General features: G+C 37.0%; 1 protein-coding gene across 8 annotated transcripts in view; it reads right to left on the bottom strand.

Moving 5' to 3' along the window:
• TENM1 (teneurin transmembrane protein 1) overlaps positions 1-24568 on the bottom strand; it is a 353764-nt gene that overhangs the window by 254209 nt on the left and 74987 nt on the right. The window contains exon 1 of one of the 8 annotated variants that reach the window (XM_023926081.2): positions 19647-19721. The exons of the other annotated variants lie outside the window; for them this stretch is intronic. The gene's annotated coding sequence lies outside the window, so the exon portion shown is untranslated. Of the gene's footprint in view, positions 1-19646; positions 19722-24568 lie in introns of those variants that run through there. 8 annotated transcript variants of the gene reach the window in all.

The raw sequence follows: 24568 nt of genomic DNA, 5'->3' as shown, positions 1-24568 counted from the left end.
CAATATATTTTAAGAAAATATGCCTTCTCCTTTACCTATACTGATAGTAATGGGGCTAAATAGCACAAAGTCATTTCAAACCACCATTTCATTAGAAGTGGCTTGGTTCATATCAGGTATCATGTAACTGCCTTATTAGCAAAGGTCATTCTCATAGTCCAATATTATTTGGTACTTGTCAGTTAAGCCTGGATGAACACATACCGTTAACAGATTGAACAAGTTGTGCAGATGTTTCCTATCAACTCCTGACAAATGAGAGATAGGTAAGGACATATTCTTCACAACTACAAGGAGAAAGCAGAAGTCTGACATGGAATTCAATTTAGCTTGCAGCTAAGAGAGTGCACTTTCCTTACACAATAAGCCTTTAATACACGGCATTTGCCATAAAATTTCAGAGCCACCTAAGTAGCCCAAAACAATGTATCTGTTTATTTAACAATAAATAAATAAAACAACACATCCCTGAATTTTTAAGTATGAATCTTTTCTAAGATCATGATCCCTGTTTGGCTTTCTACACCTCTGAATAATCTTTGATTTTCCTTTTGTTTTAGTTCCACGTGCAGCTTAACACACAGCGTCTTCTTGTTTACCCCCAGCCAAACTGAATGTTTAGAACATGGGATATTGTTCCAAATTGCAGCCCTCACAGTCTGTAACAGAGGGTAATTTCTATTCCTGCTTCATCTGAATCATAGCATTGTTAAGGCTGGAAAAAGCTCTCAGATCATCCAGTACCCTAACACTTACACGTTCACCACTAAACCATGTCCCCAAATACAAGATCTACACTTTGAACATTTCTAAGGGTTGTGATTCCATAATTTCCCTGGGCAGCCTGTTTCAATGACTGACCACCATTTCAGTTAAGAATTTTTCCTAACATCCAATTTAAACCTTCACTGGTGCCACTTCAGGCCCATTACTTACTGGTTAGGTGAAAAAACCCAACTCCACATGGCTCCACCCTGCTGTCAGGCAGCTCTCAAGAGCAATAAGGTTCTCTCTAACCTGCTTTTCTCCAGGCTGAGTCCCTGCAGGTCCCTCAGCCACTCCTCATCAGACTGCTGCTCCAGACCCTTCCCCAGTTCCAGTGTCCTTCTCTGGACACTGAAGAAAAAAAAAGAGGAACACTTCTGTACTAGCCCAGAGATTTACCTCAGCACTCTGCAGAACACTCAGCCAAGACAACCCAGGCTAGATTAATTTGCAGCAAAGCAATATGCAGGAAATTAAACTGTGTTTGTCACTGGAAGATAAAACGTGATCATCCATTTTACTGCACAAGTCCAGAATATGAGAGTTTATCCAATACTGATAAATACTGAAAAGAACCCTAATTTAGAACAAATGTTGATTTCCTGAAAGAATGACACACAACTGAACATATGTATATGCAACTTCATGGCTATACAAACAATATTTCATTAGTCAATGTTCTTCCCCAACTATAAAGCAGCACTCACATTTATCCATTAGTTTTTAATGGAAATACTCTGAACATGTATTGGAAAACTTCTAATTCATTTTCACTTGTCTTCTAAGACAAGAACAACCCATTTTTCTTCAGAACAAAACAGATGTCTAAACAAAAAACTGTAAATTAGACAAGTTTTTATTCTCCAATAACACTCATATTTCACCAGTAACAGATTTAATGCCAATGAGCATGTGTTTAATTTCTAAATAAAAGTGTATCACCCCTCCAGTACAATCAATAGGGAGCTCCTTGATTCCGAGTATATTTTTGAAGAACAGTTTAAGCAGTTGTACATGTATAAATATTGCCTTAATTTTCCATTGTTCATTCTATCCCCATGAAAATTAGAGATAAACTTGAAATGTGCAGACCAGATGCACTCACTCCTTCGTACATGAAAGAACTGCCACTGACAACGGGATCATACATCTAAGTCATACAAAAGCATTAGCAGCTTTAGATTCCTTTGATAACATTTATCCTTTGTTGGTTTCTGAACAGCACCCATTACTTTATAACATGATGGTATTATCAAAGCCTGTAAGACCTATTCTGCCACAAATAATACACATTATTCATGCCAGTCTCATCAGAAGGAAGAGACCTTCACTGTGTTTGGAAAAAATATAATGAAGATCTACATGAAGTTTAAATTTCTATCAATAGGTGGCAACACTGTTATGTACAACATATGAAGCACACATGTTTATGTACGTGCACATGCCCAGACAATTTCCATACCCCTCTAGCACATTTTGCCCCTGTTGCTTCATTTTGTTTTAAATGTCCCCTGACACCATTTTCCAACAACATAAAACCAATTTAGTTTGTGTGCTTTTTATAGAACATATGCATGGATTAACAGGATATTTTAGATTCTTTTAATAATTCTCCCCGACAGACTGCAAACTGTGCTAGCTGGATTAGAAGACTAATATATACATTTGGTGTATGATCAATATGATACCATGGTTGCTGCTTGGGGACCAGTAGATTTTTCAGGTAGACTGAGGAGTTGCTCTTGCCCCTTGTGAGTGCCACATGGCTGCCAGGGCACTTACAGAATTTTAGGGGTGTTGAACCTTCTGCTTGTTTGTCATCACAAACTAATTTTATATTGCAATGTGCAGCAGACAAATCCCAATTTTTTGAACATGAAACTTTAAACATGGTCATCTGTTTAGTGTGTCTTATATTGAGTCTCACATCCCAAACGTGTTGGACATGTACAGGGGAAAAATGTGTTCTGATTGATGATTAAAAATTGCTACTTTACAGAAGCTCCTGAGCTACTGTCAGGGCATGAGATTCACTCAAGGGGAGCTGCCACAGAAATCAGAAACAGAATCTGCCCCTCCTGCCCCATCCTGAGTTAGAGCCATGAGCAGGTGTCCCCTGGCAGATCACACTGCATTCACCAGTCAGTGAAGGCAGAGGTCTCTTCAACCTGAGGTATCGTCACACCAGCTCAAAGCACAATGGAATAATTAATTCAATTTCCAAATATGTTTTTAAGCTTCTATCACACTGAAAAAGAATAGCTCTAGAAGGCCTAGTGCTACTAAACTTACATTTCTATATACGCTGTTAGTCTACAGAGAAAATCTAAACCTTCAAAGAGGCAGGATTATACAATGAGATAGCAGCTCAAAACACACAGACAGACTTTTGTTATTTTCTGAAGTACATTCATCTCCATTTTCAGCAGGAGCTTTTTTTTTTAACTAAAGAAAAACCCAGCTGTGTATTCCCAACTGATAGGAAATGAATTTGGGTGTCAATGCAACAGGAAAGCTGTGGGAATTTTGATAAAAGCTCTTTCTGGTGGGGAAAAAGAAAGGTATCAAAAAGGTTATGTTGGACAATATTTCAGGTACCATGGTTACAGTTGCCCAGAGAAAGCTTCCTGTGTTACCCCTCTTTGGATGTTCCATGAATTTTCAGTTTAACAGCAATGTCACATGCTGAGTAAGGATCATATATCATAAAAGCAATTTACCAATTACTTGTACAACATTCAAAGTGATATAATAATTTAAATTATTCCAAGTACTTGAAGGGGAGCTAAAAGTCAATCAGGACTAATATTTAAAAACTGCACAAACTCTTTTATGTATGTACATGAATACTGTTGTGTCTCAATACACACACATAGACACAGCACAGTTATTCTTATTGGGAGCACCATCTTTGCAGTGCCACCAAACTTCCATGGGAATATCAGTGTTATTCTAAGAGAAGCCAATAAACAAACTGAATATATATTTTTATTGGTAGCACAATATAACCATCTCCAGGTTAAACAAACTGAACTCAAAATACGCGTATCTAAATGTGGCAGCAATTGTTAGATTTAAAACAGCAGCCATTATTTATCTTCTCAGTTACACTTGCAGCTGGTGGGAAATATTTGGTTCATTAAAAAAACCCAAGCACTTTCAGATTTAAATTCTTCCTCCCTCTCTCTGCTTTCTCCTTATTCACTTGTTTTTTAAATACGGCTATACATGATGCACATTGTGAGATGGCAGCATTTTAGTAACAGTAAATCAGACTTCTGTGCTTACTAAAGTTATTTTCATGTTTGCAGATGATGAAAAATGATGTCTCTAGGACTGCAATCCACTCTACTTTGTGAAGGCAAACACATAGCCTTGGTACTGCAGTAAGCTTTGGGAAAATACGTTTGTCACAGGGAAGCCATGGGATTTCTTGCCGTCAGAAAGGCTGCAAGATTCCTTGTGGAATCAATTCAGATTTATACAGTTTTAGGCTGGCCATTTGTTTATTTACTGCCTCCTGGGCAAAACACTGTGCCAAGAATCAGTATGCAGAATGAGACTTATGTACATTTTCCTCACATAGACATATTTGTGTTCTACTCATGTATCTCACCCTCACAGTATAGACAGACCAACATATCTATTTACACCTTTCCAGAGAGCTGTTAGTGGTGATTTATGAAAAACATGTAGTAACTACTTACTAAGGTAACCCTAATGGGTTTTTCATTCATGAAAGCCTACTAAATTCACCATATGTTTAGAACTATTTACTCCATCCTCTCTGTTTTATTTCTTGCCTGCAGAGTAAGAATTATTATAATCCAAGATACAAAAGAATAATAAAAAAAAGATTGCCAGTATCTATGCAGAAATGCTCAAAGAACTACATGTAATTCAGCAGCATCATAGATCAAATAAAAATCCAATAGACAAAATCTTTACAGAAAAAGAGCCACATACATGTGCTGACTACAATCTAGTCATTAATTTACAGAAGAATTTGAAGTTTAAGTATGCTAGAAACCCACACAATGCCTCAAATGCTAGCTGCTGCTTTCTCGCTTTTGTTACCTGAAAATGTACAAAATACTGTACCATTAGACAGCTCTTCACTGGCAATCCACCTTAACTGCTCGTAAGTTATTCTAGAAACAAAAACTGGCAGTAATTTACACAAAAAAACCCCTCCAAAACCCAAACCCATAAACAAACAAGCAAAAACAAACAAACAAACAAAAGGTAGCAAAGCTCAGTAGATTGAGGAGGTTTTTTTTCAAAGTGTTCCAGGAACTGAACTGTGTCTCTATTTCTGCAGGTTGTCCACACATTTTGGAGCAGGGGGAAGATGGGCAAAACAGTTCTTCATGTCTGCTTTGATTTTATAGACAGAAAAGTTGTTAGGTAGTTCAGAAATACAGAATTCTTTAACAGAATTTGGCTTATCAAATATCCTTGGAGTGGAAAATCCTGATTTGCGTTGCCATTTTTAGGCTGACTTAATAAAAAGAAAAATTGAAAACTTTCTTCAAATATACCTTATTATGAAATACAGAAGAACCTTCTCCCAACAGGAAGCCCTGGCAAAACAATTTTTAAATACATCTTGGCTACACTGAAAAATGTAAAGTCTGTTTTCCTCCAAAAACCTTGCCATACACCTCAGAAATGCTTCATCCTTCATTTATGCACAGCCATCTCTAACTGGAAATGCAGTTTTACTTTACGGTAGGTAAAAAATACCTCCCTCAATTTAAAGTAAAGAGGAAGGACAACATACCCAGTAAGTTAACGTAGTTTATGCTAAATATGTTAATGTTGTAGAAACCACAAACTGTGTTTTCTGAATGTTTCTAACAAAGAATGTGACATAGACAATGATGATGTAAAGCATACAGAACTCCTAAAAATATGCATATAACACTCATACGGGTGTGTGCAAGGTCAGGCTTGGAGAATAGGTCTGGAAATAGAACATTAATTATCATACCTTGAACAGAAATAGCAGTGTGAAGTATAATCATCCTAAAATAACACATCCTGGGGGGTGGTGGGAAGGAACAGAATTACTCAATAAAAATTAGTATGTCTTGTAACAGCACACGGTATTTCCAGTGCTAACTCCATTATAATTCCTTACAAAAATGCCATCAACAATTCTGCTATAGTAAATCCCTGGAGTTAAAAGATGTGGCACCTCAGTTTTTGAGAAGACAAATCTCTTGATGGGAAGGAGGAGCAGGGGGTGCTGAAAAAAAAAGAAAGAGGCAGTATTTCTCTGCAGTTTCTAATATTCTGAAGTGATTGAATCCTGACATAACTGACTTGCCCTCTTAGTCCTTTTCACTTTGATTATATCCTAAGGTCTGCTTTTACATGGTGTTTAGAAATAATCACAGCTCAAGTTCATTTGATGCACCTTGAATGCCAGATTGTCAAAGGCACTAAAAGTTTAATTGATAATAAAGATAATATCATTGCCTTACATTTATATGGCCCCTTTCACACAGAAGGATCCCAGAGGCACTGTTGACTTACAGGTACCATCAGACTGGAAATGTGATTGCTGTTTGCCGCCACAGAGCAGAAGAGCTACAACAGGGCACACAAAATAAAATCACCACGCGTAAGTTCAAAATTCTCCTCTATTCACTCTCCCCACCCAGACAGCTTTGGTTCTTTGATTAATAACCACCTTGATTAGACAAGCAAAAGTAAGATTTAACATTCAATCCTTTTTTCTATCCATTCATTGATGGCTGGAAGAGAATCCAGGTTTGAAAGATGCTCCAAATCTTTCTGCCTCACCACAATTTAATCACCAAGGTACTCTGAAGCACACATACTGAGATGAAGAAATTTTCAGGCACCTGAGTGACAACCTAGCCTGGGTTTCACAGGACCTGGGTGAATTAAAGGCTGCCCCCAAGACCTCACCATTGCGGTGTCTGGAGAGGATGGCCGAGTAACAGCACCTCAATTCCCTCCCAACTCAACCTGTCCTTGTGTAGTGGAGAGCTGCAGCTGAACTCCGCTGATTACAAAAAATTTTAAAAAGCTTCTCAAAAGCACAGACTGACTCCACATACAAAAAAAAAAAAGTGCAAAATCATCTGAACAGGATCAAAGAGTCTTCGAGCTTATGGAAGAGTAATGACTGTCTTGTCTTTCATGCCTGAAATAATCACTGCCTCAAATAGATGCGAGCAGGGGCAAACCTTCTCTCCCTTGTTTTTCAAGACAAACCGAAAATGGAGACAGTATCAATGCACTGTGAATGTTTCTAACTACTGCCTGACAGCAATCCGCTATTCAGAAAGCAGAAGTGTAGCCACAGCCTGATGACCAGCTACTCTCCTAGACCCCAGTAAGGTCAAGATTCTGCTCAAGGCACGAAGAAAGAAATAGCCTCAACAACTTAGATGCACAACTCTCTCTCCAGTGATGAATAGTAAGCAGACATCTGCGCCCATCCTCCTAGACTTCCCTACAGCATCTAGCACTGTGGATCAGAGAGATGGCCAGGATCCAAAGAACTGTACTGAAGTCATTTAAGTCCTTTTTGAAGGCACACACAGAAAGTAAGTATGCAAAAAGCAATCTCAGCAGGGCAAACCTCTCCTCAGAGGACTGACAAAGATACAGTCTCTCCATTTGTATTCACAACAATGCAAACTCAAGCAACAACAGACAAATGGCATTGAAGCCAAAGTGGTACTTACCTCATGTAAGCATAAAGACATCCCAACCCCCAATTTCACAATATTTAGCTGAAATCAAAACTAGTTACTGAATCTGAACCCAGGCTTAGACAAAATGAAACACTAAGAAAACACAAATGTCAGCCCTACAACTGAGGGCAAATTTCAGCCACAGGCATTGATGCTTGGCCAGTACCATTCACAGTTTCTGCATTCCTCATGATTTCTTATTAACAGTGGGGACTGGTTGAAAGGGATTTTTCTAGTTCTCTTAGTCTCATCACTTAGCAACATAGTGTATTTTCTATAAATCACTAAGCCAGTCTAATTTCAGACAGGGTAGGAAACCTTCCAGGAAGGGCACCAGAAAAGTCAGCACCTATTAAATTAGGCATCAAACAATTAAATTTTAGCTTTCAATTTCCTGATTTGAAGAAGTAGTTACCTTTCTCAGCTCAAGATCTTGGCCTTAGTCATTAAGAATACAAGGAGGGCAAAGGGCACACACTCCTTTTCCCCCCACTTTGGAGAATAGTGTAACAAAATACATAAGAATATTCTTATATATTTAAAAAAATGTTCATTAAGATTAAGAGATTTCACCCCATATCTCTAGCTGTCAAGTCAGCTTATTTTACCAAATTATACAAAAAGGAATAAGTAGCCTTTCACCTGCAGTTAAACTATCAAATTGTGTATTTCAGATGAAGGAAAAAATGCCAAATTTGTTGGTCTTACTTTAAGCTCTTTCAGTTCCTTAATGTATGAAGGCTACAGCAGAAACTAAATTAAATTACCTTTTTTAAAAAAACTAAAATATCATACAAACAAGAACCATTTCATTCAAAGAATTAGCTTCCACACATATAAAAATTTCCTACAGGCATGATAATGCTCTCACCTTCATTTTCTATGATTATAAAATCTGTTCCAATTGACTTACTGTGGATGCTAAACATAAACCCAGATATTGACTCTGTTTTTAGTGGACACACACACGACAACTTTAGACCTACATCTTACTCACTAACATTAAAATACATTAGAATACATCTTTATCTTGCATTTTCTGCTTCTGCTCAAAGTACCTGTTACCTCCATGTATTTAAAAAAAAAATCCACAATGCAAAACGTCATTATTAAGATAAAAGTAGCATATGAATGTATTCGCTACAAGGGCAGATGTTTTTGGTGACAGAAATACTTTTATGGATGTGGTACATATTATATTTGGAGGAGAGAGAAGCTGTCAGTATATACAGATTAAGATCACTGTAGACAAATGGCAGGCAATGCATTCATTGCATCATACACACAACTGGGATATAAAATAAATTCATTTATTCAAAAGAAAAACGTCACTATTAGCCTGGACGTATCACTGTTTTCATTTCCCTACACTGGAAAATAACACAAAATAAAAATATTAAGCTGCACTAAAAAACTGAAATACAAAGGAAAACATTAAATATTCTGAGTATTGCATCATGTGACCAAATCCAAGCTTTCTCCTGTAATACTTTAGTTAAGCTGTTTATAGTAGGAGTAATAGAGTCTCAGAAATGGGCAATTAAAATTATTATTAAAACAAATATCCTTCAGATTTTGAATGTCATGCGGATGTCTTATCTGGTGCAATCAAGTGAGGATTCTCATTTATTGATCTACTGGACTATTAATCACTGCAAGCTAATTCAGTTCTCCATTGAGCCATAAACCTGACACAAGACTCCCAAAAAGCAAGTAAGAAGTTAAATGGAAGTTTATTTAGACTATACATCTAACAGATGATGGCAAATTTCCATCCAGATCTGAATTTCATAGCTCATAACCATCTCTTTTGCAAACCAAGATACAGAATGTGGATCACATACTTACTCTCACTTAGAACATCTATAAAGAACAAAGTAAATGAAATATCTCTTGGGATCTTAAGCAAAAAAATGTTGAAAGGCTTGGCTTCAGCTTAGAAGTCTGTTATCGCTGTGCTGTGTTATATATAAACACTGAATGCTTTGGCAAATTAATTTTTCTGCAATGAATTATGTATGAACTGCTTTAACCCCCTTCTCCCCCCTTGCTAAGGGCAGCCAACACGATGCTCTTAGACTGATCAGTCACTGAGCTCATCCCTGGGTTTAAGTCATACTCACAGCTGAATTTGTCACATCACTGAGCACAAGCACCTTCATGGGTCTGTTTTTGTTTTCAGTGAGCAAAATGCCTGATAGTAAACTTTTCAGCAACAATGACTAATATTACCTCTTTTGGTATTAATCCATTTCATAAACCTCTGATCTATTACAAATGTAAACCCTCACTCATGTATCTTCTTTCTTCCTTTCTTCCTTTCCTGTGTCTATTACCACAAGGGAAACTAAGTCATTTCTCTCCCACTGATCCTTTAAGAGCCTGTGGCCACTGCTGATCTGTATTAATTTTTACTGAGAATTCAAAATCTGCATCTTCAAAACAGGCCACAGTAGCCCTCTTTATCATTATGTTAACTGCAGTTACATTTTACCATAGAAACCCTTAGCACAATGAGGCTAGAGCCTTCGGTGTGTTCAGAGTACAAAACTATTTCTGGTGAATTACAGTTACAAAACAATTTACGTTTTAAGGAAATGTCTTTCCTTAAGACAGTAATTTCAATAAGCATTTCACTCTTTTCAGTTTCTTCTAAGTATATCTGAACCCATCACAGTTTGTCAATCTAGAATATAACACTTTTCTTTGTATTCTTAGGTCATTAGGCTTACAATTTCCTCCTCTCTGAAACAGCCTTCCCACTAAAGATCATTGAAATTTGCTCAAGCCTACACATTCAAGAACAGATATACAACAGTAAATTACTGAGTCCACTGGGATTAAACAAAACAAGAATAATACAAGAATGACAGAAATAAACAGATCTCTAAAATCTCTTATACATTTAACATGCAACATTTAGGCAAGCACAAAAAGTTAGTTTTTGAGGTTCAAATAAGAACACACTTAAGTGCATGTAGCAGATTTTAATAGAAACTGGATTGCTAAAGAAGATGGCAGAAGATGTTAGAGCTCAAAGCATGAAATGCTTGATTACACTGTTTTATATTTATCTCATGGTTTACAATGTATCTCATGGTTTAAAAATTAGTAGTAAATATAAAACTACTAATTTTTAAACCATGAGATACACTGTAGAGTTCACAGTAAGATGTGGTTAAAAAAAATTCACCCCTAAAGCAGCATAATTAGAAGGTTTGAACAAAAAGTCAAAAGAATTTTCTGTTCAAGTTAAAAAAGGAAGATGACAAATTAGGATATACAGATATGAAAAGTTCAAAAGTAAGGTCAATGGCAAGGTTTAGTAGCTGTGCTTGGCTGAACATCAAACCTTGCTCAGCCTGCCAAGTCCGTATTTTCGAAAGAGAAACAAAACCCTAAAATCTTCCCCTTCTTATACTACAGCAGTAAACAAAGACATATGCCAGCTACAGGTGCACAGTGCAACCATCTGCAGCATTCTCAAGACAATGGTGCACATCAATAATGTATTTAAGACACAAGCCAGAGAGAAATCAATGAACTAGATGCAATTCTGAGAGCAGATTGCAACAGCTATGCTCCATCTCTGAGTTACAAGAGGGGTCTCACATAAAGCATATAAATGTGGCATCTCAGTGTTGAGGGCTCATGGTAAAATGCAAAAAAGAATTCTAGCTAGTAAGTGGTACAAAGATTCTGAGATGGTAGCTTGGTAGGCAGCATCTAGATCTTCATCTCAATATTTTATGGACACATAACTGAACAGACAGTATTCTAGGAGAAAAACTAAATAAACAGTAAACAATTTTACTGTTATTTTGCAGTCATTGTCAAGTTTGCAGAAAAAAAAAAATCAGTCTGAACCCATTTATTATTATTTTCAAATAATGTCAAGGAGCTCTCTAAAACTCTTCAGTCATATATCATCTATGTCCTACAGAGGATTCAGGTGGCAAAAAGGAAAAAACAAAAAACAAAAAAACCAACAAATAGACAACTTTTTGGAGGGATCTGAAAGACTCTGGAAGCAACACTATAAAACAAAAGAAAACTTCAGGGAGGTTATTGTAAAAAAACCCAACAAAACCAAAACCAACACTCTAACAACCCTTTATTCACTGAAAACAAAGTCCTCTTTAAAGTGGCGTGTATTTCACATTGCTTCATCTAGAAATGCACCTGGGATTTTCAAGTTTTTCCTTTACCTCTTAATTCCCAGGATTCAAGTCCTGATTAGTGTGGGATAGTTTCATTTCATCTACTTTCATATCTTTCAGAAGCAGGGCCAGTCTCACCCCTGGCCACTCAGTACTGCTCACTTAAGAGCATCAACTCATAACCAGCAGCTTCTACTTCTAACCACATCCTTGAATTACAAATTAGCCATGAAGTACTTATTAGCCATGATGACTGAGTATGCTCTAGCCCTTCATTTACTCCCTTTATTCTCCTGTTGTGGCATAAGCCACTCCTATTTGGACATCAAATAACACAGCAACATGTGAGCTGCTACACCAGTCCATACACACAACACCGAGGGCCCATCACCCTTCAGCGTGTTTCCACCGAGTGCCCCCACACTGGGGGTGCTGCTTTCCTAAGCTCACTCAGAGATGAATATCCTGAAAATAGTTCTGATCTGCTCCACCTCCATGTGAATTTCCACATTTCTTTAGCTGACATGTTCTCTTGGTTTGTACCAGCAATCAGAAATTTCTGTGACTGTACAAAACTAGGAGGCACTTTAGACTTCTCCCTAAAATGTCACCACTCTCCTCCCAAAAAGTAAGCCAAATCAGAAAACTCATTTAAAAATCAATGTAGTATTGAGCTATTAAGTAGCCTTTAACCATAATTTTTCAGAGAGAAAATAGAAAAATACTGTGGAAGTCAGTTGCTGAAAAGTCACATCATATTTGGTTCTCTCGCAAATCTCACTCTCTTCCTTTCCCCAAAAATATATTCTTAAAAGAATGCAGACCTTTGGTTATACATAACATGTGGTTCGATGCTTCTCTATGGCAAACCCAATAATGGATTCAGGCTAACATATGCAAATCTGTGGTAGAAATCTTCAGACTTTTCCATTAGAAGAACCTGAGAGGTGTTCCAGCCCCTGGAGCTGGGGTATTACATCCTCTGGAACACTTACCAGCCTCCAGCCTGTTTTTATTGACAATTTCCCTTTTGCTCAGGTTAGCTGTCTGGCCTGCTAAATGAGATCACTAGTTCAGCTGCTTTCTTACAGCTTTAGTATTGTTTGCATGGCAATGAGATTGCAAAGATAAAAATATGGATCTAATTTCCAATCTCCTTTTGGTAAGGCCATAATACTATATGTATTATAGAGTAACAGCCCTCCTAATGCTGTGTTAAACTGAAAACCAAACAAGAACTCAAAATCCACAGCTTGATCTCTTCCAAAAATAGTATCAGAATTCTGGTATTGCACAAGACTACAGGAGGAAGTCTTACAGGATCAAGCAAAAGAAAGGGAATCAGGTTGTCTGTTCTCAGCACCAGGACAATCTTCTTCGTGGGCTTAGAAAAACTCTTTCATATTTCCACCAACTAAACAGAAGATTTTTCATATTTCTACAGTGAGGCTGCATCAACACCACCCACTACTTACAGCTTCTGGATGCTGGAATTTTAAGATTCATAGAGGTGCCCATTAGAGAAACCCAAAAAGTGGGGTTTAGAAAGGGCAGGTGCAGTCCAACACAAAGTTCAGCCAGCTCTTGCTGCAGTTCACATGTAAGACACTTTGGGGATGTTTTAACTGCACTAAGAACTTTAAATATTCTAAGCTACCTCCAAATTTTAAGATTAAGATTACTAAAATAAATTGTAAGTACTGCCAATTTATGTGTTTACTGGTATCTTCAGTTTAATATAACTTTCATATAAATATATGAATATCACTTTGACCCCCTGTTGCCAATTACAATGGTAATAATTATACAATTAATATTTTTCCTACTCCTTTTTCTGAAAATAAAATAATTTTGGCTAAAATTCTACAATAGGGAACAATTCTTCAAGAGAATTTTAACACAAAATATCCACAAATAATTCCCCTTGTCTTTCTGGTAATTCACTTGTATTACACAAGTGGAGAGTTTGGATCAACTTCCCAGTTTTCCGTTTAGCCAGCTGTACTAAACCTTATAAACAGAAAACTCCAACTCCGTTGTCCCTTGCAGAAATAGAGGCAGTTCTGTTATCATTGTCCTCCTTTTGGAGTTTGGCTTCTACTACAGCTCCCAAAATGGGTCTCCTCCCCACACATTAGAAGGCTAATACCCACACACAAGTACATTGTGACAATGATGGAAGGACGGGTGTTAGCTGGGCAGACAATTAAGAAACACTTAATTGAATAAAACACAGATAAAATACATGTCTCATACAATGAAGTAATTTTTCTTAATGTTTTAAATAAATGTGGCTTTTCATTCCTCCCAAACTGCATTTATAGTATAATTGTATGATTGCTGGGAGTTTCATATAGCTGATTTATAGGGTGTCTCTTCCACATTTAGTTTGTGAAAGAGTCTCTCCGCTTCCCTATCTCTCTAACCACTGACAAGGATACTCTCAAGGCATTCTATAATTCAATTACAGCTATCCTCTGAGAAACATATAATTTTGTAGAAAGATTTAAGCCATCATGTATCCTTTTTTCCCTGTTACGAAAGCATTTATCTAAAGTCTGCTATTAAATTTGAATAGGTCTGAAACAATCTTAACCCAGTAGTTTTCAAGTGTGCCATTTGACAGTTGTCAGGCCGGCACAACCCCCGAGCTCCTTTTTAAACTCAAGTGCTGTAAGGGCTAAGGATGTGCTGCACAGAAAACACCCCACAAGGAGTGTATGACGGGTCGTGTGTGTGTGTAAATATATAAATAAATGTATGTGCCCACCTCAGTTTCTATGCAGCTAAATTGGACATAAATAGACACAAACATTCAACGCAGTTCAACTGTAGCATCACATTTTTAGCTGCTGTACTAGATGTCATATGCTAATTAGAACACTAAACACAAATGTCTGAGCTAATTAATAAACAGCACTATAGTATCAAAAATGTTTCCCCATCATACAGATCTTTCCAGGCACAGAAATACTGGTTTGTAACAATCAGAAAGCCTTACATACGTTTCTATTCCTAAAGGAGTGATATCATGCTGATTGCAGTGAAAAACTGAAGAAATACTGAATGGATAATTCCCTCTCAGCTCAATTTCTTACACTCTTCACAGCAAAGGAAAGCATAAGTAGTGCAAGTAACTACCTCAAACAAGCTACAGATGGCCTGAATTTGTGTTCTAACAGAACAGCCACAACTTTGCAAATAGTAGATCTATGATCCCTGCACAGCTCAGTGGAAGACATGGATAAAAAAATGGGTTTAGATTTGCAAATCTTTACCAAAGCTAATTTAAATTATTTATACTCAGTTCTATTACTCAAATAAAAATAAGTTTCTTGTAACTTCTGTTTTAAATCCACTGTAGGGATTTCAAAAAATTCATTTTAAAAAAGTTTATTTATTGTTTAAAATTTTTAATCTAGTCCTATTTCTGTAAAAGTCAGTATTTATTATATAATATATATTTCCTATTATTCAGTGTGGAAAGAAGTATTATACAAGGCATACACAATTTGAAACTTGATCTTCAGCTTCCTCAAATATAATCACATTGAACACTGAATAAATTGTACAGAAAAATAATACAAGTATCGTATGAATGTACACAATTGTGAGAGGAAGAATAAATAATAAGACATCTGCTCAGAGTTCTGAAATGCTTTGACACCAGTGAGTTTAATCTCCTGACTAGAGACAGAGGAGTCTGCTTACCCTGGTGTTAGGAGGGCTTTCCAGTGTCAGAGACTGCTTGTGGTAGGGATCTGAACTGTTTTTACAAGGCTACCAGCAACAGCTTTTCCAAATGCCTGAGCTCAAAGAGAAACAAGCTTTGTTCTTGGTATATTCGTCAGGAACCTTACTACCTTGAGGTATTTCGTCATGTCTAAAAAACCACAGATGCGGAAGCAACAATGCTTGTCGTAGCCAACTTGTGGAACACAATGAACCTAGCACCAAATTCCTAACACAGGGAAATACACTGAGCCTTCCTGACAACATTCTCTTGGTCAAGTCTTTTCTGATCTAGGATTCTGGAGTTATTGTAACCATGAGGCTGGAAAGCAAGAATTTTCACTGTTAATACAAACTACTTTGTTTATACATAACAAAAAATACCTTTGTATATTTAAGTCATCACTTGTGATTTTTCACATGTCACCTGAAATGGATTTTGAAAGCATCCCTGGAGCACACAAATTCAGCTGTACTGTGCAAGGAAAACAGACCCTGTATGTTTTCAAGTCAACTTTACTTGAATTTATTGTAGTGTTTTTGAAATTTGCAGCCTCAAAGCTATCTCTGACTCATCTCTTTCTTCAGCAAAATCAAAACAAGCCATCAGAATAATTCAACTGCACCATGGCAGTTATTTTCTATTTCCTAGGTTTTAGAGCCTGACTGGATGGCAGACAGTGCCAAATGCTGATTTTTGTAAGGATAACCACAAGCTACCTAGGGAAGAGAACAAACTTGCTGGTTGACATACCATATTTCACCTATCATAATTTGTCAGCTAAACTCAAGAAGAGTTTCTAAAAAGAGAATCTCAACAGAACTTCAGGAATTTTATTTTTCAGATAATGCTCACAGGAGACAAAGACTTAAAAACTCGTTCAGATTCCTGGTGAAGTTAAGCAGATATCCTGAGCTATTTCACAATTATTTTTACATGTGGAGGTTTTCTGGATCAAGCAGTTCTAAAATGATGCTACAAATGACACTGCAGTAACAATAAACTGACACTTAAAAATAGAGCTGAATGTAATCACCTTCATTTTGCGAAGCAGAATGAAGTCCCATAACTTTTACCACACAATGTGATTGCTGCTACAGAACAATCTAAACATTAAATGTATTTAAAAAAAGAAGTTATTTGTGCAAATTCAACAATTACAGCATCCAAGATAACTAAAAAATGGTAACCTAACTCAAATTAATTCAAACAGAAATGCACCTGAAATCCATGATTCTAACAAAGAGAACTAAAACCTATGCCAAACAAGAAAACAAATATCTGAAAATTCTAGATTATACGGACCAAAAGAGACCTCATGAGCTTCAAGCAAGTAAAACAAAGTGTAAACCATAGCAGAGGCTGTCTGCAATGCCCAGCTACTGATGCACTAATGATTATCAAAAAGGGATGAAGAAGCTTTTGCGAGAAGAGAGGAAAAAGTCAATATTATACATAGAGTATTAAGTATATACCTACAGACCAAGACTGCTGGCAATATTATATATGCTACTTAAAATGGATGGCTGCTGTTCACTAGAAAATTTTGGTGGTAAGTTTTGTTATCAGTTTCCACCAATTTCAAATCAGTATGCAATGGTCCATCATACAGTAATCTGAGCTGTAGTTTCAACTGCGTAGAAATAATGTTTACTTCTGTAATGAAGGTTGTCCTACTCAGTTTGACTGGAAATTTTCATTTGACGTATTTCATTTAAGAAAAGCTGTGCAATACCCACCCCTCTAGCTTGGGGCTTGAACAGCTTGTTCAGCTCTGCTCAGTCATTAACTGCCCACGTGACCTTGCACAAACCATTTTTCAATGTGTAAGGCTGAGATAATATCACTTTTCTACATCACAAGCGTATTTGGTGCATAAAGATGTTAAAGAGTGCAAATTGCAGGGAAGGCACAATTGTAACTTTGCAGAGAGAGAGAGATTATTCTCCGGTGATTCCACAATCCATTCTCAAATTCAGGTGTGGCAGAAATAGGCAGAAGATTCGTGAGAATTGATGATTTTCTTGGATTTTCAGGTGCCTTATAGCCATAGCAACTAGTTTAATTTTGTTAAGATATTGTGCTGATTCTATTGTAGAAATCAAATTGTTGATGCCTTGAAACCTGAAAAAACCAAGCAGTAAAAAGGGAGGCAGACAATTCCAGGTTGGTCTTGGCTTCCCCCTCTCTCAATATATCGACCTTAGCAAGTGCCTCTATTGGTCCCAGTGTTTCTGAGACTCATTTGTTTAGTCCAGATTCAACATCCCTGTACATGTAACTGGAACTGTCTACCGAAAAACCAACACTAAACAACTCCCAGATTTTGCCCAGAATGAAAAGGCAGTTGCACTAACACAGAATGATGATTTATCTTTGCAACTGGTCAAAGCTTGGCAGCCAGCAAACATGTCAGGCCTACTGAATAATTCCTACAGGATAATTGAAAAAAACCCTGCCAAACAAACAAAAAAAACCCAAACCAAAGAAACTAGAGCTGGTCTACCATCCAGTAATAGAAAATAAGCAGTAGTATCCTAGATTTTTCTGGAAAAGGGAAGTATCTCTGCATTCATGGAGACAGGGTTTGTTTTCAGTTTGTGATGACAACAGGCACCAGAGGATTCTGTCATTAATCTGCCTCCAGCTGTGGTGCTGGAGAGCACTTGACACATACAACCAAACTCAGCATTTAATTTCCTTTCACCTACATGGCAGGGTCAAGGGAGTGCTGGGCGTTTTTCCTGTGTTTCAGTACTCCAGCTCTGTGCCTCAGTGCAGCTAATTGGGAATTCTAGTGGGTGACCACTTACTCAGCACCTTACAGAGCCACCACACTCATCTCTCTGAATATGAATGCAGCGAGTTTCATGACAGAACTCTTCCTTAAAGATAAAAATGTATTTGAGAATGATGTAGAAGATGTCAGAATCACACAAAGCATCAGATTTGCTAATGTCCTCCATGACATGGAGAAAGGTTAGCTTGGATATTGTTGGCAAGCTGCCTGAACTCCACGGTTAAGTGTAAGGACACCATCTCTTGCCATTGCCAGAAAGAACCCCATGCTAAGACAGGGAACCAAGTGGGCATAAGGAAGAAGGAAGGAAGAGGTTAGTACAATGAGAAAAAAAAATAAAATAAAGAAGCAATGGGATAAATAATATCACTGCAGACCTTTAAAGACAAAAAGATTGCTGTAAAGAAAATACCACATCAGATTTGTTTCTAATAAGAAAGTGAGATTCTGCCAGGAAGCCCTGAAGAGGAAAACTACTAAATCTTCTTGACACTGATCCTTGGAACACAGTGAAAAAATACATTTTAATACAGTGTTGAATTTTAACAAACAGCAAAGGCCTTATTAAAATGTTAAGCAGAGAAACAAAAAATTATCAAGATTTTAGAGTCTGTGAATTCCTTGTAACTGTAAATATAGAAGGGAAATAAAATACATTTACCATACTACATTTTTATTGGTGTATCAGAAAGTGTCCTGATAGTTAATGAATAATCAACAAAAAAGCATAAACATGCTTAGATTACTCTTGTCACAATTTATATCTAAGGGTAAGCTAAACGAAACAGAAATCCTCTCCTTACTATGTATAGTGTGTCTTCAAAATATTAAAATGATAGCTTTGTTTCTATACAAATTCAAATTTGTTTTATACAAATTCAAGTATTTCAAATATGTAAAGGAAAATCCCTTACATGTTAAAGATCTATGAATACTATAATTTAGCATCTTTGCAGGACAAAAAAGTGGTAAGAAGTACATGATATTCCTTCTAAAATTCCTCATATTAAGTTTTCCTACAGCTTCCAGGTGCAGCCAAAACCTAAGGAAAAGTTACAACTTTATCAATAGAAGGCATGTTGTTAACACACTATTCTTAATGGCAAGGATGTTACTGACTGCTGTGCCGAGTCCTGTTTACAAACCTTCAGCTTTCCAGTGATTCAAAAGAAGAAAATAGCTCATTGTAAGTGTGTAGTATCTGCAAATAGATATAGAATATTTTCCCATAAAATGAATTATTAGTTTACATAATTAGGTTGAAAGACATGGTATAGGCTATTAATAAACTGAATCAAAACCACCCAGCAAATAAAAAATTTCCCAGTCACAATATATGAATTAAGTTTTTGCCCAAAGGTAACTAGAAATCTCAGTAGTATTGTGTATGGTTTCCAACAGCTAGATTTTTATTATGGTGCCAATATAAAAATAAGAAAAACTTTGCAATTTACCTTCTGATATGCAGGTGGTCTTTGAACAAGACTACAAAGTAATCTTCAAATAAAACGATCAACAAGGAAGCATGCCTGAAAATGGTAGATCAATTGCTTTCATTAAACACATACCAGTATTCTTTCAAAGATTCATTTGTTTTTGACAATTAGCTGATGATAAAAGCACCTTCCAGATCTTTCAAGGAGTAAATAAAAGACTAGAAAAACTCAGAGTTCAGTAAACATCCCCGTTGTCCCCCCCAACAATCCTCATCTGGTTGAAAGTTGTGGCAAGCCCTGCTGTGTTTGGTCACAGACACAGCAGACTCTAATAACAGGAAAACTTTCTACACCTGACAAGCCTCTTGAACTCATTTCCACAATCACAGAGGTTGATCATATCAGCTTGTGATAGTGAAGTGAATCTAGATGGAGATTTTTGAGAAAATTGTGACCTCTTCACACAACAGTTAGAGCAAATAAACACAAAACAGTCCAGCTTAGAATCTAGAGGCAAGAAGTGAGATGAAAATGTAGACCTTAATCAGACAAGGACTTTGATCAAGCTCTGAAGACATTGCTTCTACCATTCAATCAAGTATTTATATGAAAGTCTAATACAAAGCTGCATTTACAAAAAAGCTTAACTCCATCTTAAAGGCAAAGGTGTAAAGGGTAGAATTTTGGTTGCAAAAACAATTAATCTTGGCTTTTCAATTACTTTCAAAATGTTCTACTGTTTAATAAGCAAACTACTATGAATTACCCCTTAATAGGAGCAACAAAATTGGCTGGCTGAAGCTTGGCTGGGGGGATTGATTTTCCATTAATTCATTTTACTTAGCAACATACAAACACTGTTGGCCTTGTAAATTTTCCTTCAACCCTTTTTTGACTTTTCCAACAGATGAGACACAGGCCCCTAACAAGATTTCTTGAGGTTGTAACCATAGCCTTCACCAACAGGGCTGTCTTTGAGGCAATTTCTATCCTTGGTCAGCATTTACTTCCCCTTTTAAGTTTTTGAACAAATGTTGACATTCTCAGACTGCATAGTAGTCAGAAGACAACTAATTCCTAATTCTTGTATTCTTAGGAAACTGCCTTGGTAAGGGGAAGAGAGCCATACTGAGATATATCCTTATCAACAAATGCTGCTTCCCATCATAATTTTTGCACCAATCTTAATACATATATATTCCTAAAACAAGGAAAAGAATTAAAATACCTTCTCCCCAGATAACAGCTATGTTACATTTTTCAGTACAATGTTTTGATTAAAGTACACATAGTACTAATGCTTTACAAAAGCACAACTAATTCAGTGCGCTCAGTATGCATACCATTTTTTGACTGCTAAGGCCACCTGGAAAAAGACAACAAGGCCTTTCAGCTCTAGTCCAGCAGCTCAAATTTAACTCAAGTGTCTGGCATGAGCTAAAGGATAAAAAAACAATGAGACTGGGGTTTAGATGACCTTTCTTTCACAAACAACACTGCCATTTAATCAGTATACGGCAAAGTCAAGACACTGACTGAACGGTTTTATCCAAATTCTTAACTTTCAGTGAACAAATAGACTCTAATTTGAAGCACAGGCATCAATGGGACATAGAAGGGTTAATCTGATTCTAATGAAGGGAATCTCTAAGGTTAACTCCCTGGGCAGAGGTCTGTACACAGAACTAAGTGACAGGTGGATGGCGTAAACAGGACCCAGCTCCCCTGCGAGCACATCTGCAGCCACAGGCCAGCCCTGGGACAGTGGCCAAAGCCACAGGAATTCAAGGACAGCACTGCTACAGAGCAGCAGCTGTCAGCCTCCTTACATCTGCACTGGGATTACAACAGGGGATTAAGATATTTGGATTTAGATATTTTAGATATTTATGGATTTTGATGTTTGCAAGAAATGCTCCAACACAAATGACTAGTAGTGATATATTTAGTATTTATTATTTTTAAAGAGAATCACTAACTGCATTTAGATTTATTTGGAATAAGAAAGAATCCTACAGAAGAACAATCATGTACCCACAGGATCTTGGTTTATAAACTAATGAAAACACCCACCTCAGACATTAGGCTAGCTTGTCACTAATAAAAATCCCAACATTCTACAGAGAAGTTATCAAAAACTTACAGAACAATTCCCAGAACAATTTTTAGACTATAAATCAGGCAATGATTCAAAAAAATAAAGGAAATAATTAAAACCTAATGAAAACAATACAAAACTAAAAAAGTTTTGTTTGTAAGGGGCCTCATGGAAGTCCAACACCGAACACAAAGCAGGCATAACTTTAACAGTAGGCAAGGTTCCCTGCAGCCCTATTCAGCCAAATTCTGACATTCCTAGGATCCCACAACTTCTCCAGGCAATGCATTCCCAGGTGCATACCAACCTTCATCACTAAGAATTCACTGTCCTGTTTTCTGAACAAGCATCTCTGTATTCCCTCCTGCCTGTTGCCTGTTGCCTCTTGCCCTGTCTCTGTGCACCCTCAAGAGCAGCCTGGTTCCTGCAGCTCACCATCCATGGACAGGCAGGAGGCTCAGGAGCAGGTGAAGGATGAACTCAGCCCTTCCATCTGCCCTTCCCTACTAAGACACTCTTCCCCAGCCCCAATTCAGCCCACTGAAGCACTTAAGAGTGAGAAAGACCTTGTGTGGGAGAGCATCAAAACCATTTGGTATTGACTTCACACTGCTCCCACTACTGTGCTAACATCAAATGCTTATGCAAATTTCATCCTACCACCCTGCTAGCTGAAAATACTATTAATAATTAAACTGACCAAAAAATACTCTTTTTTTTTCCTTACTTCCTGTGATGAAGGTACCATCTGTTGTCTATTAACCCTCAGTTTGTAAGCAAAAATGCTGAAGTTCTTCCTGTTCTGTAATTCCTGGCAGGCTGAGTATTTAAAGCCCATCTGAATGATTTTCTTTCAGTTTTTACTGGGAGTGAAAGAAGGTCTGTAAAGTATTTTTGTTTGTTCTTAATGCACTATGTGTTGTCAAAATGTCTGAGAAATTACCCTTTTTCTGAGAAAAAAGGTCAAAATCCTGCACATATCGCAGAATTCTTGCACCAAACGGATTTTTGCCTGATCTTTGCCACTGAACAGTTACACACAAGGTACATATTTGTGGGTTTATATACAAGTAATTTCACCTGCATTTCATGGATGAGAAACCTGCTCTCTTCTCCTAGATGTCACCTTCAGACATATTAATCTTTCATAGAAAAATACAAAAGAAAATAACAATGTAAATCAAACTAGGTAAACCAGAAACTTACTCTGTAAAAGGACTGACTAATCTTGTAGTCAAATTCTGATAAAATATCTCAGCATGTCTCCTCCAGAAGCAGAAGAAACTGTAAATAAAGATCATTATTTTCAGTAACCAGTAGCACTGCCCTGGTTTTACACACTTCTTTTCCAAGCTGGCTGTGACCACCACCAGGAATAGTCCTGGTGGACCCAAAGTGAGTCCTACAGGCCAATCCAGTCTGAATTATTTCCTGACTTCATCACTGAAGCTTAGAGTATATACTTAAAGAACCTTTTCTTTAGTCACTGCAAGTTATTACAACATTTTTAGCTACATTTCAACACATTTAAACACATACTTAAAAAAAATCAAGAGATCAAAGTTTAATAATTTTTAATGAAACTACTGACTACTAGTTTTAATGTTAAGAAAATAGCTAATATTTGAAAATAGCAAACCAGCATTTAGTAACTGGGAAAACCAGTAAGAAAGCCTAAATAACTTACTTTAGCATGTCAGCAATAAAACCCTGTGCATAGTACAAGTGTCCACTGCATTCTAAGAGCTCCTGTACATGCATTCTATAACAAAAACTAATTTCTTCTTTTTACTGCAGTACAATAAATATATACCCAGTATTATGATCCAACTACCATTCGCCTTTCCACAGTATCTTCAACTCCTATTTGCATTTGAGCTTGGAAAATACTACCTTTATTTTGCATTTCCATTAATATTTGGGGAGGGGGGGCAGAGGGGTGTTCAGCTGATTTCAACAAAATTGGTCCAAAAAATGATAATTCACAGCTACAAATGCAGCAGTCCTTAAAAGCAGTATACTTAATAACTGACATTGATTAGAAGTTCTAAATCTTCCTGCTGGGATTTAGACACGTGATAAAATGTTTCCCCGTGAAATCACACTGGCTGATGAAGTGGTGAGAACAAGATTATGCGTTCAAGCCGATGTTTCTTTGAATTTCAGCAGAGGAGGAGTTCCCGTTCACATCTTGTACCACTTTTAACTGAAATATATTCAAAGAACTTCTTTGCTCTATTTCTCACCATCAGCTTGGCAAGTTGAATAGTAAACCTCACAGTACCATATGGTAGAAGACACCATAGAGATTTAGAGATAAACGTGTTGTATAATGTCAATCCCAATGAGTGATAGAAATAAAACTCAAAGAGCTAAATATCTGGCTTAAGCATGAAAAATCCACAGTTAAGTATAAAAGCCTATTGTACAGCAATTGCCAAATATTTCCAAACTGCAATATTGTACCTTACAGATGTGTGGTACCACTTTTGTTCCTCACAGCAGCTGACTAAAAAAATACGCATTCTCCCAAACTGTCAATGAAGAGCTCAGCAATGCTGTGAGCTACACAGCTCAAGGCTGCTGGGAGAGAAAGGGAATGTAAACACCTGTTTTTATCTTTCTCCATTTGAGTACAGAGATGAATGGAAGAGAGAAGTAGAACCTCTTTTCACACTAATTCAGTACAGCTTATTGCATGTGGAAAATTCAGCTTGAAAAAGCAGATAGTGGGAAACTCTTAGCATTTGAGGAAATGCAGGTTTTAAGATGTCCCAAGCATTTTAGCTATATTTTCTTTCAACATCAAATACACTACTGACAATCCCAGAGTTTCCGCTCT

Source organism: Cyanistes caeruleus, chromosome 14 (assembly GCF_971803275.1).
Source record: "Cyanistes caeruleus chromosome 14, bCyaCae1.hap1.1, whole genome shotgun sequence".
Taxonomy (NCBI): Eukaryota; Metazoa; Chordata; class Aves; order Passeriformes; family Paridae; genus Cyanistes; species Cyanistes caeruleus.
The sequence above is the reverse complement of the archived record's forward strand: the minus strand, read 5'-3'. Positions and strand labels throughout refer to the sequence as shown.